Source organism: Gadus morhua, chromosome 4 (genome assembly GCF_902167405.1).
Source record: "Gadus morhua chromosome 4, gadMor3.0, whole genome shotgun sequence".
NCBI lineage: Eukaryota > Metazoa > Chordata > Actinopteri > Gadiformes > Gadidae > Gadus > Gadus morhua.
In genome coordinates, this window is record NC_044051.1 from 3528420 (window position 1) to 3545922 (window position 17503).

Consider the following 17503-nt stretch of genomic DNA (forward strand, 5'->3'; position numbering starts at 1 on the left):
GTCTCAATATGGTTCACTGTTCCGTCTGCGGTTTCTAATCCAACGTTTGTATCTGCTGAGCCTGCCCGTATAGTATTCCAATGTATATTCTGTGTGAAGCCATCAATTGGTTCCCCGTTGTACCCTCCCCCTTTTACTATTTTGAAGTCGATTCCGGGCTCGCTTTTCAGAAATAGTTTCTTGCCCGTTCAAACCACTCGAGCAGTGCCAAAGCCGTGCTTGGCAAACGGTGAGGTGTAATTATCCCGGATGTCACAGTCTCTCACCGTGGAGGTGACATCGCTGTCATCCCTAAGACTCAAATCCTAATATTGAATTAGTAAAGAAGGCGCGTGTACGACTTTAAGTCTACGCGTGTGAGCTTTCTCTCATTCTTCTTTCTCCTGAACCAATGAAATACATATTTTCATGAATAAATTCATATGTCTGCAGCCAGCTGCCGGCCAATAAGCAGGCTTAACCTTGTGCCCTGCTTGTGCGTGTGTGTATGTGTGCGCCATGGATATTGGTGTCTCCATCCCCCCCCCCCCCCCCCCCCCCCCCCCACACACACACTTTCTCCCAACCCTGTGTCTCCCTCCCTCTCCTCCCGTGTGTGTGTGTGTGTGTGTTTACAAGAAGGAGTTTCTATAGTCTACATCATGGGACACTGATAATCTATATATCACGGGACACCCATAATCTATGTATCTTCGGACGCCTATAATCTATACATCATGGGACATCTATAATCTGCATATCATGGGACACCTGTAATCTAAAGAATATATCATGGGACACCTGTAATCTAAAGTATATATCATGGGACACCAAACCCGTGGCAGGGGCTGTTTTTGTTCTTGCTTATTAATGAGTCTAATTTTCGTTATTCTCCTCTATTCCTGTACACAGGGATGTGTGAAAACAAATTTAGTATGCTGCTCCAATAAGCATCTTTAACACACAGGTGTTGGTATATCTCAGAGTGTGTAAGAGCAAAAATTTCTGCATATGTTGTTGTGTATATGTGTGTGTTTGTCTGTGTGTGCATGTTTGTGTCCGTGTTAGTTTGTGTGCACATATATTATTGTGTGTTTGTGAGTTGCTGTGTACATATGTTGGTGTGTGTGTGTGTGTGTGTGTGTTTGTGTGTCATACTCGCTCCGTTCCTTCAGCCTCACTGTTGCGTTGCCATCTGGATGTTCAGATGTTGAACGTTAGCTACAGCTGTGTATAAGTACACAAACAAGCGCGCACACACACACACGTGTATACAACCACACACACACAGTGACTACACACAGACACAACAATGACACACACACACACACACACACACACGCGCGACAATTCACAAAGACACGCGACAATACACAAACACACACACCGACAACACACCAACACACACACCGACAACACACCGACAACACACCAACAACACACACACCCACACATTGCTCCCAAACAGGCATCACTCTTCCGAGCCATATGGCTCTTTGAGATAGGGGCCGCGGACAGGGGGCCCCTAGACCGCTCCGTTGGACGTCACGGTGGGGGCCCCAACACCGACTGAAGCTCTGCCAAGAGCCAACTACACCCTTCTCTCCCCCTACACACACACACACACACACACACACACACACACACACACACACACACACACACACACACACACACACACACACACACACACACACACACACACACACCGACGTACACACACACACACCGACGTACACACACACACCGACGTACACACACACACACACACACGTGACGTTGGGGGTGTCTCGTGTTTGTTTGGCTGCCTTTAATTTGGCTTCGTTAGGCAGAAACAGCGTTAGACGCTGTGGGCCTCACATGTGTTCCACACCCAACATGGCGGACGTGGAGGTTATTTATCACCGGTCGGGTTTGATGTCAACAGCTGGGAGCAGAAGCGAGTGGGAGGGGGGGATATATGCACACAAAACACACCTTTATTTACTGTCTCTGTGTGTGTGTGTGTGTGTGTGTGTGTGTGTGTGTGTGTGTGTGTGGGTGTGTGTTTTTCAGCTGTAACTCTTTAAATCCAGGTCAGTGTTGCTATAATTATAAACTTGGCACAGAGAGAAAAGCGGTCTAGCACGTAGCTGCCCAGAATTCCATTGCTCTCCTTCTCGCCTTCAATATCAGTGACCCACCACTGAGGAAGTACAACACATGTCAATACGTTCCACTTCCCCCGCGTCCCGTTTTAAACTTGCCTTTTTTAGTTCAAATTCCGCAAAAGTCCTCCTCTGTATATTTATTTTTACCAGTCACAATGTATGTCGCAAAGTGTGTCAGCAGGCACCAGACTACCCCCCCTCCCCTTCCCCCCTCCCCTTCCCCCCCCCCCCCCACCCTCCTGCTGTTCCCATGCAGGGAAGGAATAAAAGGCGGCTCGGTCTGATTCGAGAATCTGTGCCTATTCATCTTGTCTCATCAGCATCTTCCCCGTCGGCCGTCGCCATAGCAATATCCCCGTCTCAGCCACCGGTAGACGCGACCGGGTTTGACACGCCCGCCCCCGCCCCGGTGGGGAGTAAATGAACCCCCCCCCCCCCCCCCCCCCACACCCGAGTAACATTTAATGAAGCTGAACGAGGATTGTGGGTTTCTTGTTATTTCACATTGTGTGTGTGTGTGTGTGTGTGTGTGTGTGTGTGTGTGTGTGTGTGTGTGTGTCAACTGTGAGTGTGTGTGTGTGTGTGTCAACTGTGAGTGTGTGTGTGTGTGTAAACTCTGTTTCGGTCCGCGCACATGTGTGTGTGACAACTGTGCGTGCGTGTTGGTTCACGTTGGAATACAACCCGGGACCCCACTGTGTTTGCATAGCCTGTGAAAATACTGTGCGGAGAGGGGGGGGGGGGGGGGGGTTGCAGCGGGGTCACGGTTTCCTGTTTCCGTGACACCGAAGGGTCAGCTCACAGATTTGTAAATGACTGGCGACGGAAAAAGTGGTCAGTTCTGTTGTTCAAAATCACGTTACGGCCATTTGGTTTTGTTACTCCTGTGTGTGTGTGTGTGTGTGTGTGTGTGTGTGTTAATCGGGCCTCCCCGCTGAGATGAATCTTAATCAACTCGGCCTCATTGTTCGTTTACCTCCCGGCTTCGCCCTCTTCTCATTCTCGACGGGAGAGCGTTCGATTCCCTGCCTCGACTTTCGAGCCCTGCCTCGTTTGCAACGAGCAATGTGCTGAAATTCAAACAGACACGTCGATAATGTACTTCTGTTTGAACCGCGTCTAACTCGCTGTGTGTTCCTGTGTTGACAGATAGCAGAGGGCCGGCCGTACATGACTGCAGGGCTCCGGGGGCCACCACTAAACAGGTAAGGGGCCCATTTCGTACTCGCTGAACTCGTTCTGCGGCTGGTTATATTCCCCTCCCTACGCTGTCTCTCGATCAGACTCGATCACTAACAAACACAAACACTCACTTTCGCTCGCGTACTACGCACAGACACACGCGCACACTCGCTCATGCACTCTTTTCTCCGCAAGCACACACACAGTCACGCACTCTTTCTCCAACAAACGTACACGTATTCGCGCACACACACACTCCTTCTCCAGCACACACACACTCCTTCTCCAACACACACACACCAACACACACTTATACTCCAACATACTCGTACATACTTTCTCCAATACACACACACACACACACACACACACACACACACACACACACACACACACACACACACACACACACACACACACACACACACACACACACACACACACACACACACACGCTGTATTGAATTCCACTCAGGTTCAGTCTGTGTTTGTTCACCCTGCAGTTTCAGGGGGCTGGGGAGGGGAACCCAATAGTGGCCGATGGGTTTATTTAGCTTGTTACTTAAACGTGTGTCCACTCAGCAGGGTGTGGGGTCTGGACGGTAATGGGGTGTGTAACGGGGTGAGGGACTGAGTGAAGGTGAGAGGGTTAATTGAAGGCTCTGGGGCCTCACTCAGAGTTCGCGTCCTGACCCGCTCCCAACAAGCGTCCCTGCTCGCGTATCAGCTGATCACTTTCACCCTCCCCCGTGCCCCTCCCTGTCCACGCTTCATCCTCTCTCTCTATCTCCCTTAACTCTCCTTCTCAGGGTCTCTCCCCCCCCCCCCCTCTCTCTATCTCCCTTAACTCTCCTTCTCAGGGTCTCTCTCTCCCCCTCTCTCTCTCTATCTCCCTTAACTCTCCTTCTCAGGGTCTCTCTCCCCCCCTCTCTCTCTCTATCTCCCTTAACTCTCCTTCTCAGGGTCTCTCTCTCCCCCTCTCTCTCTATCTCCCTTAACTATCCTTCTCAGGGTCTCTCTCCCCCCCCCCCCCTCTCTCTCTCTCTCTTTTCGTTGTCTGTATACTTCTGTGATCTTGCCACTATTGTATTTTTTTTCTTGAACTAGAATCATATTAGAGTTTTCTCTCTCCCCCCAGTAAGCACACGCACGCGCGTAATCCAAACAGTTGGATTACTTTATTTATGTCCACATAAACACAAAATATTATACGGGACATAAATATTTGAAGAAGCAAACAAATGGAATGACTTGCCAGCGCACAAACCAACGCATATCAGGGCTACCGAAAGCAGTGTGCGCACGCACGCACAGAACCCACACACGAGCACGCTTCTACAAACCTTCCTCCTTCCAGGGCCAAAGAGCTCTGAGCTGTTCACACTGAATCACTTACCTCGTCAAAGCAGGTTGACAGGCAGGATCTGAGTTACAAGAATCCATGAAGGTTACACGCGCACGCACAGAAAATCACATGCACGCACGTACAAAGAACCACAGAAACAGACACGCGCAGAAAACACACACACACAGACACGTACACACGCACACCATTTCTTGCTAAAGTGCGCCCGGGGTCAGGCAAATATTAAATCTAGTCATGGCAGGGAATATTGGCCACAGTACGAAGAGGCTCCCGCCGAAGTAGTATGTTGTTAAAGGATTAAATGAGACACACACACACACACACACACACACACACACACACACACACACACACACACACACACACACACACACACACACACACACACACACACACACACACACACACACACACACACACTATAGGTTGTAATCCCGGGTCCCAGCCCACGCTGTGGGCTACGTGACTAAGCCCGCGGCGGGGGTGCGACCGCGGCTGTAATCCTCCCCACTTCTGTGCGGCCGCCCTGATGGCCGCCCTGATGGCCCCCCTCCGTCCTCCTCACCAGCCCCGTGCGGCGGCTGACAGCTGTCTGGACGGCCTAATGAACAGTGATCTTACTGTGATCAGGGGTGGGGGGCCAGAGAGAAGCGGGGTGGGGGGGCCCTGATGTGGGGCCCGGTGTTTCCCAGCTCGACCCCGGATGGCCCTGATGTTCCCGATACGACGGCGTTCCCACATTGGATGCTTTGAGCATGCAGGGAACGGGAACGTCGAACGGTTTTAAGGCGTTGACACTTTCAACATGGAGGTTGTAATTGAAGGGGAGTTAGGAGGCCTTAAGGGCTGGTATTGGAGTGCATCTCTTTAGACGTGGGCCTGCCTCAGGGATCTGCCGTTTGATGCGGCCGCGGCCGCCTCTCTACGAGACGGTTTACGTTTCAGCGGGCGACGCCTGTGTCGTCTCCGAGCGGGGGATCAATCTCGCCTGTCAATCACAGGCTTCGGTATGGCAGACGCGTAGGCAGATGGGGAGCAGGGGGGCCGGGGACGTGTCGCTCTCGCTCTCTCTCTCGCTCTCTCGCTCTCTCGCTCTCTCGCTCTCTCGCTCTCTCTCTCGCTCTCTCGCTCTGTCTCTCGCTCCGTCTCTCGCTCCGTCTCTCGCTCCGTCTCTCGCTCTGTCTCTCGCTCTCTCTGCGGGCGGCACTAGCTCAGGAGGTAGAGCGGATTGGCTGGTAACCGGAAGGTTGGTAGTTCGATACCCGTGCCGAGGTTGGCCCCCCCGCGCAAAGCACCTCACCCTAACTGCTCCCGGAGGAGCCTGCTATCGCCTTGCGTGGTTGACACCCATGTGTGTGTGTTGTGAAAGTTAGGCAACAGTTGTAAAACGTGTTGAGTGTCTATAAAAGCGCGACACAAACGCAGTCCGTTCCCCCACTAAGATCCATAAACACTTTTAAGAAACGGAGGGTCCTTCTCATCAGCTACGGCCCCCTCAGCGGTGCGGAGTGCAGATCTCCTAACGACGCAGTAGTTGCCTCGGTCGGTGCAGACGCCCCCTGCCTCGATGGTGGGGGTCTGCTGCGGCTCCTCTATAGGTGAGAGCGAGTTCGTGCTCATGCATGATGCATGAGCCCGACCCTCATTAGCATACCTCGGGGTTCGCCCTCGACCCTCGCTCCCCGGGGCGGGAGCGAGGGAGGGGTCAGTGTGTGTTTGTGTACGTGCTGATGTGTGTGTTTGCTGCTCCCCAAATCACAACCTCTCCCTCGTAATATAATTTGAGGCCAAGTACGTTCATAGACGCACACAAAGCACGCGCACAAATGTACGCAAATATTAGTCCACGAAAACAAACAACTCTGTTTCTCGCTAGAGGCCCTTCAAACTGGTCCTCTGCATTCACAGCTCCGTTGTTTAGTATTTAAGTTGAATAAATCGATGTAGCATACGTTTGGTGTTAGACTTGGATCCAGGCAGTCGCTGCCTTGGCAAGTGACTCTATCCGCTGGCCAGCCGTGTGTGTGTTTGTGTGTGTGTGTGTGTGTGTGTTTGTGTGTGTGTGTGCGTCTGTGTGCGTGTCTGTCAAGAGTGTGTCCTCTGTACGCCGACACCCAGACGGACGTGGGCTGAGTCTTCCTCCACCCCTGATCTAATGTCCTCAGGAGAGGAGGAGGGCGTCAGCATGTGGCTCTCCCTCCTCCTCTCTCTCCTCCTCTCTCTCCTCCTCTCCTCCTCTCTCCTCCTCTCCTCCTCTCTCCTCCTCCCTCTCTCCTCCTCTCCTCCTCTCCTCCTCTCTCTCCTCCTCTCCTCCTCCTCTCTCTCCTCCTCTCCCTCCTCCTCTCTCTCCTCCTCTCCTCCTCTCTCTCCTCCTCTCCTCCTCTCTCTCTCCTCCTCTCCTCCTCTCTCCTCCTCTCCTCCTCTCCTCCTCTCCTCCTCTCTCCTCCTCTCCTCTCTCTCTCCTCCTCTCCTCTCTCTCTCCTCTCTCCTCCTCCTCTCCTCCTCTCTCCTCCTCTCTCTCTCCTCCTCTCCTCCTCTCTCTCTCCTCCTCTCCTCCTCTCTCTCTCCTCCTCTCCCTCTTCCTCTCCTCCCTCTCCTCCTCCCTCTCCTCCTCTCCTCCCCTCCTCTCCCTCCTCCTCTCCTCCTCTCTCCTCCTCTCTCCTCCTCTCCTCTCCCTCCTCCTCTCCCTCCTCCTCTCCTCTCTCTCTCCTCCTCTCCTCCTCTCCTCCTCTCTCTCTCCTCCTCTCCCTCTCCTCCTCTCCCTCCTCTCTCTCTCCTCCTCTCCTCCTCTCTCTCCTCTCTCCTCCTCTCCTCCTCTCCCTCCTCCTCTCTCTCCTCCTCTCTCTCTCCTCCTCTCTCTCCTCCTCTCCCTCCTCCTCTCCTCCTCTCTCTCTCCTCCTCTCTCCTCCTCTCTCTCCTCCTCTCCCTCCTCCTCTCCTCTCCCTCCTAGTGAGAAGCGACAGTGTGTGTCGATTGGGCGGCGCCGTGCGTGGTTTGTTAATTACACCGGCAGATCAGGGCTTCATTAGGTTGGCTGTAAACAGACAGACGGACAGACAGACGGGCGGGAGGGCGTGGTGCAACAGTCATGTGGTTTTGGAGGGTGGAGGGGACGCACGTGCACACATTCTTGATACACGCACACACACAGTTGACGCACACGCTACCCGCGCACAGACTCAATACACACACTCACACAGTTACACACACACACACACACACTTGTTACACACTTGTTAGTCACGCACGCACGCACGCAGGCAGACAGAGTTGGCGCACACACACACACACACACACACCCACACACCCACACCCACACCCACACACACACACACACACACACACACACACACCCACACAGTTGGCGCATGAGGTAATGAGGTATTTCCCGAGCGGTGGGGGGGTTGTCGGTGTGAGGGGTACCTGTCCCGCCGTGTGGGTTCAGCTCATTGTCCTTCGGCCCTGGACTGTGTGTTGTTTTGGAGTGCTGCTTTGTGGGCTCTGCAGCAGCAGCAGGGGGGGGGGGGGGGGGGGGCAGGACCAGGTCCCCCCGCCCCCCCTCTGTTCTGCCGCCTCGCTACGCCGGGCGGGACCACTGCCAGGTCCAATCAGTGTTGGAGACGCACACACATACACACACACACACACACTGGCGGGAGCGAACACACACACACACTGGTGCACACACACACACACTGGTGCACACACACACTCTGGTGCACACACACACTCTGGCACACACACACTGGCACACACACACACACACACATACACTGACGTACGCACACACTGACGTACACACATACACACTCTGACGTACACACACACAAACACACTCTGGCACACACACTGGCGCTCACACACGCGTTTGAAGTCTGCATTCCTGTGCGTGTTGTAGTCAATCCAGTCGGTTGATCCTCTACAATTCAGTCTTCTTCTTTCCTGTCCTTATCCCCATCGGCCTCCATCGTGCTCTCTCTCTCCCCTTGCCCTCCCCCCTCTCCCCCCACCTCCCCCCTATCCCTGTCGGCTTCTCCGCTGGTACAAAGGTGGTCTGTTCCCTGGCCACGCCCCCATGCTACGCTTGGCTCCCTGTCTCTTAAATGGCTCTTGTAGTTGTAAGTGGCACTTCACACACACACACACACACACACACACACACACACACACACACACACACACACACACACACACACACACACACCATCCGCCCAACCGCCGTGGGAGCTGAGAACCCGTCATTCTTGACATACATCATTCCACAAACATGCAAAATCACATATGGAGACACATATACACACACGCACACGTCAACACACTTGCAAATGTACATATGGAGTCGGACACACATTTAAACAAACACACATAACCACACACGAGTACACACACGTCGACACACATGCAAAATCACGTATGGACACACATTCAAACCAATACATATGGACACACATCTACACACGCATGTCAACACGTATGTAAAATCACATATGGGCAAGTATTTAAACAAACGTGGAAGGTCGGCGCATTCAAACGCACACATATGGACACACGTGAACACACACATACTGACACATGTGTACACGCACATACACATAAGGCGCGCACACAGACACATGCCTGCATGCTTTGGAAAGTTAGCGTGTGTGTTGTGTGTGCGGTAATGCCTTGTGAGTGAATAATCGGACCCACTCTGGCATTGGTGGCGCGCTGCTGGTAAAGACCAGTTGTGTGGTGCTTTTGTTCTTCGGTGCGCCGTGCGGCGTCTCCTTAATGTCTCTTTTTATTCTCGTTGTGTTTCACGGTGCCTGTTTATCTCAGTCCTGCAGCCACTCCGAGACGTTTTACCCCCAGAAAATATTAGGAGCCAGCAGAGTGCAATGCAGGGGGACGGAGTGTGTGTGTGTGTGTGTGAGTGAGTGCACACACACACACACAGACGCGCACAGGCACAGGCACAAGCAGGCATGCACACACACAGGAACACACACCGGCACACACAAACAAGCAGGCACGCGGGCGCACACACAAGCACACGCAGGCACAAATGCACACAGGCAGGCATACTCACTCATTCAGGCACGCACACACACATTATGTTAAATGACCTGAAAAGAACCTTGAAATAGCATCCACCGCATGAGGCGCTAACAGATACGCACGCACGCACGCACGCACGCACACACCCACACACCCACACACCCACACGCACGCACGCACGCACGCACGCACGCACCCACACGCACACATAAACATATGCATGCACACACACACGGCCAAAATTCTTCAAAGCTACACAGATGTCAACCGTAGACATCTTACATGGACACGCACGCACGCACACACACACACACGCGCACACACTGCAACTCTTGAGAGGGAAGTTCGGTAAGCTGTAATTATGTAGAGCTGCTGGGTTGCCGAGGAAGGATCTGCCATGTTTAACTCTCACAGTCCCCTGGCCCATGTTCACATTCAGGCCCACCCCTCACTGTTCGCAGGCATCCCCCCTTTGAGCGTCCATTAGGGGGGATCCCGCATCATGCAAACTGTGGAACACGCACACACACACACACACACACACACTGGCTGTTAGGAAGGCCGCACCTCTGCCTGTTGCTTTAAGCACCGGGGAGAGACAATACGATCACATTGTATGATCGCAAACATGCACACGTGCGAGTGCGTTAGGAGTAGGACACACACACACACACACACACACTTGGACAGACACACAACACGCATGCACGCAGACGGACACAAGCTCACACGTTTGTACGCGCAAAGACACACACGTGAACACGTACATGCTCACGGGAACACAACGGACACGCAAAGGTACAGACACACACACACACGCACGCACACATGCATAAACTGACACCCAATGGACACACACAAAGAAACGCAATGGACACACACATATACTTACAGACGCACCCCATTGAGACTGTCACCATTACATCCCTACACCCTGCTTCCCTCCCCTTCTTCCACACCCACGCACACACTCAAACTCACAAACACACACGCTACACTAAGGCTCCCCGTGGCCACTGATGACACAAAGGAAAGCTTAACATTAGGCTGGGGCATGGGGGCCATCAGCCGTCAGGCCTCTCTTGGGGTAGGGAGCTCTAGGCAAGCCCCAGGCTCGTGTTGAGGCCTTTGTGGGTGTAGCTTGGAGAAAGAGGGGGCAGGGATGGATCAGAGATCCAATGAGTCGGAGGGGTCAGCAGCAGTATGACCAGTTTAGGAGTTCAGTGGACATCCAACCAAGTACAACTACTGTACAGTCGTGGGTGGTTGCTTCATAACCTTGTGCTTCTGTTTTGGGTGGTTTCGCAGCTGCATCTCTCAACCCTTTGTCCCTTATTTTCTATAAAAGAAGAAGCGAGCCAACGACATGCCAAAAATACAATTGTGCTGCGCGTGACTTTGCGTTTGGTACATTTTGTGATTAGGACACAAAAAATTGCTCTTTTGTCCTCCGAGCTCATGAACACACACACACACACACACACACACACACACACACACACACACACACACACACACACACACACACACACACACACAAACACAAACGGATGCAGATATTTAAGTGGCATCGCATGGATCCCATGTCATCATATAGCTCTCATCCGTTGATGACTCCGTCGCCTGCGTGGTATTAATACTACTCCCCGGACGGAAGGAAGGAGTGCTGAGAGCGAATGGAGGACGTTAAACAAACGCAGAATACAGACGAAGAGGCATCAAAATACGATCAGGAAGAGAGGACGATTGAATGATAAACGATTTGGGGCGTGCGTGCGTGTGTGTGTGTGTGTGTGTGTGTGTCTGTGCTAAGTATGAAACACAGAAAGACTGGGGGGGGTGATGGGAGGAACAGGAGCACAGAGGACAGGCAGATAAATGGCAGAATGGAGGGAATTGTTGAAAAAGACGCGAGGCGAAAAGAGAGCGAAGAAAATAAACGATTAAAGACAAGGAGAGAGGGACTCTGACTAGACTGGCTTTTTAATCGTGTGCCAGCTCCGGCTGCGTGTGTGTTCTTGTGTGTGTGTGTGTGTGTGTGTGTGTGTTCGTGTGTGGTTCCTGGCACTGTATTTCCTTTATTTGCCGTGCCAGCAGTGCAGAGTTCTGTTCTTATCCCACAGCTTTGCTCACTCCCTTTGGGGAAGTTTGGCAAAGAGTGTGTGTGTGTGTTACTGTGTGTATGTGTGTGTGTGTCAGTGTGTGTAAATGTGTTTTGAGTGTTACTGTGAGTGTTACTGTGTGGGCTTGTGTTACTGTGTGTGAGTGTTACGTTGTGTGTGTGTGTAGTTGTGTTACTATGTGTGTGTTGATTGTGTGTGTTTGTATGAGTGTGTGTGTGTGTGTGTGTGTTTTTGGGTCCGCTTGTATTACTTTATTTAATTTCAGTTGGTCGCTCGTCAAACTGATTCCCGGGACGGCTTTAGAGGCTAACCCTGCTGGAGCGGGGGCCAGATTCAGACCGGATGGGGGTTTGGTGTTTGGCTCTAGGACTGTTAACCCCCCCCCCCCCCCCCCCCCCCCCCGAATGCAACAGGTCATCCAACAAGTCGAGTTGGAGCTAGCCTCACAAACCGGATCCCTTGTTTTATTCTTTTTTCCGTGGTCACCTGTCCGCATTCCCCGCCCCCCCCCCCCCCCCTCTCCCCGTCCGTTACCGTTCAGACATCTCATTCGTCCCTCTTTGCACGGTTCGCTCTCTAATCTTGTTTTTCTCGGTCCCCAGACACAGGGGGGGGCGTGGGGGTTGGTGGAGAAGAAAAGTTTTAGCAGCCCTCCTCTGCGTTTTATGACTCTCTCTGCCATAAATCGCGGGTAATGGGAGCGATCGTATGTCTGGTCGCTGCGCAGCTCCCAGGCCCTGCGCCGCGACTTAACGATCTCCAAGAAAATATGACCTCAGCCTGAGGGAGGGAGGGAGGGAGGGAGGGAGGGAGGGAGGGAGGCCGCCTGGCCAGAGATGGAGCGGGCGTCACTCGCTGGTTCTCGTCAGATTTTCGTTCTCACAAATCAGAGAGAGACCCCGCAATAGACGTTGATATTTTTTACACACGTGCATGTACTCGCATGTGCACGCACGCACGTGCACAGACACACACGCGCACACACACACACACACACACACGCGCAGACAAATGCAAACATACGCACACATACGTACACAGTCGCACGTAGATGCACACACACTCAGGCACACTCGCAGGCACGCACGCGCACACGCAACCTTGTTTTGATCCATGGCCAAGACCATCTGTACTTTTAATGTATTATGCACATGGTAACGATCTCTACCGAGCCTGCTGTGACTCACTGTCGGAGCACTGGACCCACACCCAGCCATGAAGGGTTTTACTTCCAGATTCTGATCCCTTTCTCCTTTCCCTTTCTCTCTCTCTTTCTCTTCCTTGCTCTCTCTCTATTTCTCTCTCTCTCTCTCTGTCTCTGTCTCTCTGTCTCTCTCTCTCTCTCTGTGTATACATTCACACGGTCATCTCGTCCACCCTACCCAATAGGTGCGGTGGGTTTCCAAAATCAAGATACTCGATCATGACTGCACACACATGGGTTCCATTTAGAGAGGTGGAAAAAGAGAGACAAGGGGAGAGAGACATTAGGGAAGGGAGAGAGACATTAGGAGAGGGAGAGGAGGAGGAAGGGTTCGACCAAGCGGCGGGAACGACTTCAGTCTTGAATCAATCAGTTTTTTCTTTTAGAAAGCGGTTCTTGAGGAAACGATGACCACGCATGACGCAGTAACATGCAAATGCTCTGAAACGTCCAATCAGATCGGCTTTTCTTGGGGAAGTTAAATGCTTTTGGCCTCCCAAGAAGTATTTCCATAACAACAAAAGCCATTTTCCTTGTACACACATTGTTGCGTGCGATGGGACCCCCTGCTAACCATATGAGAGCTGAGCAGTGGTGGATTCGTAGCCACGGTAACCTCGCCTGTTACCAGCATTGAACCATCTTGTAATCCTAATCCAAACAGCCCCTGTCCCGGGGTTCAAACACTACAACAGTCAACAACATCAAAAGCCCAACTGGAAAGACGATGAATGAAACAGAAACTGAAACCACATCTGAGCCATCGACACACCTTCTTCCAATAGTCTCTCCCGGTCACGTGGCCGTTTCAGAAGTATGCATGTGATTACCGAGACCAAAGAGCAGGCTACAACACGGCTTTGGAAGAATGAGCTGTGGAATACTCGCTGCCAAAGCGCCGAACCTGTCATCGCCTCGCCAAACAAAAGACAGTGTCTTAAACTCGTCTTTCCAGGAGGAATTATCATCCGTAAGAATGTTTCATACAAGACTATACAGCCTTCATCCTACCTTCCTTTTTGCCAGGCCAGTGTCTTTGCATGGCACCGAGCTCCAACTGCCCACGCACATTTACATTTAAATTCAGGGCATTTAGATGCGTTTATCCAAAGCGACTTACAATACATTTCTCAGAAGAAAGAGAAACGACTAAATATATCACTGTCGGTACAGTAAGGATGTTCATAGAACCAAGTGCCAAGCACTAACAATCGCTAGGTTAACCCATTCCCCGTATCCAACAAAGACAGCTAGGATAAGATGCTACGTAATGCTAAGTACTACTTTTAAGTGCAAGGACCTACAATATACAGTCCTGCTTTATTTACCAGGCGATATGTGAATAATCCTGTGCAGGACGGCCCATCATGTTGATGCGATGATGTTGTGGAGGATGTGTGTCAGCCTTAATAGCGTCCGACAGCGGAGAAGGGTGGCAGGGCGTTTAGGACATTAAGAGGCCATTACGGCCAAAGTCAATCTCTTCTGTTTACTTTCCGATAAAGTTCTGCATTAGCTTTTTTCATTTTTTTTTTTCTTCGTAACCTTTTTGTGGCGAGTATATCATCCCAAGTGTTTTGGATCGATCCCGCTCCCTCCTCGTCTCCCCCCCTCCCTCCCTCCCCCCCTCCCCCCCTCGATCTCTCCACTCTCCATCTCCCTATCGCTCTCGCCCCCCCTCTTGTGACACCCGAGTTAATTAGATCGGACTGCGCTGTTTAGTCTCACCAGGACCTGCGTGGACGTGCACCAACCCTGCATTTGTTTGGGGGGGGGGGCTAGAAAAGGAGTGCGCCTCAGTAATGGAGGGGGAGGGGGGGGGGGGGGAGGAAAGAGAGTCATCAATCATCTCGCCGTCCTAATCGTCATTATCAACATTAGTTTTGCCGTAGGACGGCTCTCTGTGTGTCTTCAGACCCCCTTGATGGTGTGTGCGTGTGTGTGTGTGTGTATTTCGGTGTTTGCCATGTTCCCAGCATGAATATGTATATTAGTGTCTGTGTGAGTTGCACACTTCTCAGTGTGTCTGGACCGCGGCTCTTGACAAATGAAAGTCGTGTGTTTGGATTTAGCTGTAGGGATTCATTCATATTTAAATATTCACAGGAACACGATTTTGGGAAATGAACGATGGGCAAGACACACACTTGCACACCCGCACGCACGCACACATAGATGGACAAGCAGTCGCACGCACACACACACACACAAGCAGTCGCACAAACACACACAGACAAGTACAAACAAACAGTCACACACGCACGCACAAGAAGTCGCACACAAAAGCAGTCGCACACGAACGTACAAACGGCCCCACAGCTAAACGCAGATCCAAGAACCCCACCCTCCACAGCAGAACCGAGGGTGGTGTTGGGGGGATCCTTGGCATGCCGGCCGCGCCTCCGCCGTGTTTTCCCATTCCACCAGGCCCACCTCTCCTCTCCGGAGCGGCCGGAACTCTGTGATTAATGAGCGTCCGTCCGGCAGGCCGCCTCGCCCTCTGGCGAGAGACGCGCGACTCGCCGGCACTTCCACCTGAATAACAAACGTTTTCCGGGGGTTCGGCGGTGGCGGCGTTTTTTTTTGTCTCCGCACCGACCCTGGAATAAAGATGACACGGTGACACTTTGGGAGCCAAGGCCTTCGGGCGATCCGTTTAACCGGAGATAAACCACAGCGAGCTCCTTCTCCACCTCAGGAACGCCTCGGAAGTCGTTGCGCCCGTTTACGATCTCGCCTCGGAGCGGCAGGCTAATCGGTGCGACGGTGGGCGACGGTTGAAGCCGGAGGGTTATGGGTTCCAGTCCCTGACTCGGTCGTCAAGGTGTCGGTTTGTGACTTGGAGGCTCTAAGATGCCCAATGTTGTACGGGGTGAACTGTTGCTGTATATATGAATGATACTCCAGTGGATGATCATTTCCCATCATGCACCATGCCGAGTCTCCATCAAGGTGTCGACCCGCCCAAACCGACTTCGCGGTCGGAGTTCGGAAGCTGGCTGGTAACCGGAAGGTTGCTAGTTTGAAACCCGGTTCCTCATAGATTTAGAATGAGGAGATGCCCCTGACTAAGACACCTAGCTCTTACTGCTGTCTCCTTGCGTGGGTGACACCGCCGTCGTGAACGTGTGCATCAAGTGTGAATGAGTGTATGAATGGGTGAATGTTGGGCAGTATTGTAATGCGCTTTGAGTGGCCACTGGATCGAAAAGCGCTGTTTAAAAGCAGTCCCTTTTATCTTTATTTCCCTTTCATTTTTTTGCGGTCGGATTTATTTTTGTAATTAGGAACTCCAAATGTTAATCCATTATGTTAAACGAACATAATGAAGGGGAAGTTAATGTGGATAGAGAAATCGCTCTCACTTCCTATTGTCACATAACCTCGGGGGTATTAAAAGTACCTTTGCAGGACAGCACTATTAAAGATACGCTGGGCGAGGAAAGTGTACATTCTGGACATCGTCCCAGACCCGTGCAGGACATTCTCTCCCGCCCCACAGGAACACAGTTCTCCGGCCCAATCGCTTAGTTTTGAAAAACGTCTGCATTAAATTTAAACCTGATTAGAGATTTTATATCGGACGTAATTTTGTTCGTGAAAAGTGGCAAAAGCAGAACGCGCACAGTATCGTTTTAGGAAGGGAGTTTATTCCCAGAGGGACAGAGTAAAATGATTAGGAGCCTAGTCGAGTGAGGTGTTTGATTTGGACTTAAGTTGGTTAAATATATAAAAGAAAGCAAGCAAATCACCATTTAATTAGGTTCCCAATCACTGGAAGAAAAGGTTCTCTCTCCGTACGAATCTCCCATGAGCCAGGGAAGTAGATATCCCAAGGTCACCTTACTACTAGCTTGTATTGGTACCTTGGTTACTAAATACGTCTGGAAGCCAAAACCAACAAACCAACAAATGTCGATGATAGATCAAGCTCATTATAGACTGGTGTTTCAAACAAACCAAGAGCTTTTAACACAGTATCAATCATTTCTATCCAACTAATGTTGGACTTCGTTTATTTTAGATGTTGAAGTCTCATTTTACTCAGTGATTTCATTTAGTTTAACATTTTGATACATATTTGAATGTAATAGATTAGTTTTTCTTCAAATAGGTATATTATGGCTGACATATCACTTTTACTCTCACTCTGTTTCTCTTTCCATCTTCTCCTCTGGTTGATTCACGCTATTCTTTGGCTTTAGCGTGTTTAAGAGTCAACTTTCTCATCTTCCAAACATATGTTCAATCCGATTGAGCTCTGCATATTTACCCACGCACATATGCCGTTGGTTCAGCCTTGTCTGCGCACACACACTGTAGACTTCAGGGAGAATGGATCTAAGACCGAGAACAGACGGACCCGGTTTCATGCCACCCCCCACAGCCGCGAGTGTACTCTCCCACGATGTTTACACACCATAACAAACATGTCTCCTCCGGCTCCTCCTTCCTGTCGGAT

The 17503-nt window shown here is 51.5% G+C and overlaps 1 protein-coding gene across 2 annotated transcripts in view; it reads left to right on the forward strand.

Annotated features, from left to right (window-relative positions):
- LOC115542582 (plexin-B2) overlaps window positions 1-17503 on the forward strand; it is a 138512-nt gene that overhangs the window by 42080 nt on the left and 78929 nt on the right. For both annotated transcript variants that reach the window (XM_030354881.1, XM_030354882.1), the window contains exon 3: window positions 3279-3334. The gene's annotated coding sequence lies outside the window, so the exon portion shown is untranslated. The remainder of the gene's footprint in view (window positions 1-3278; window positions 3335-17503) is intronic.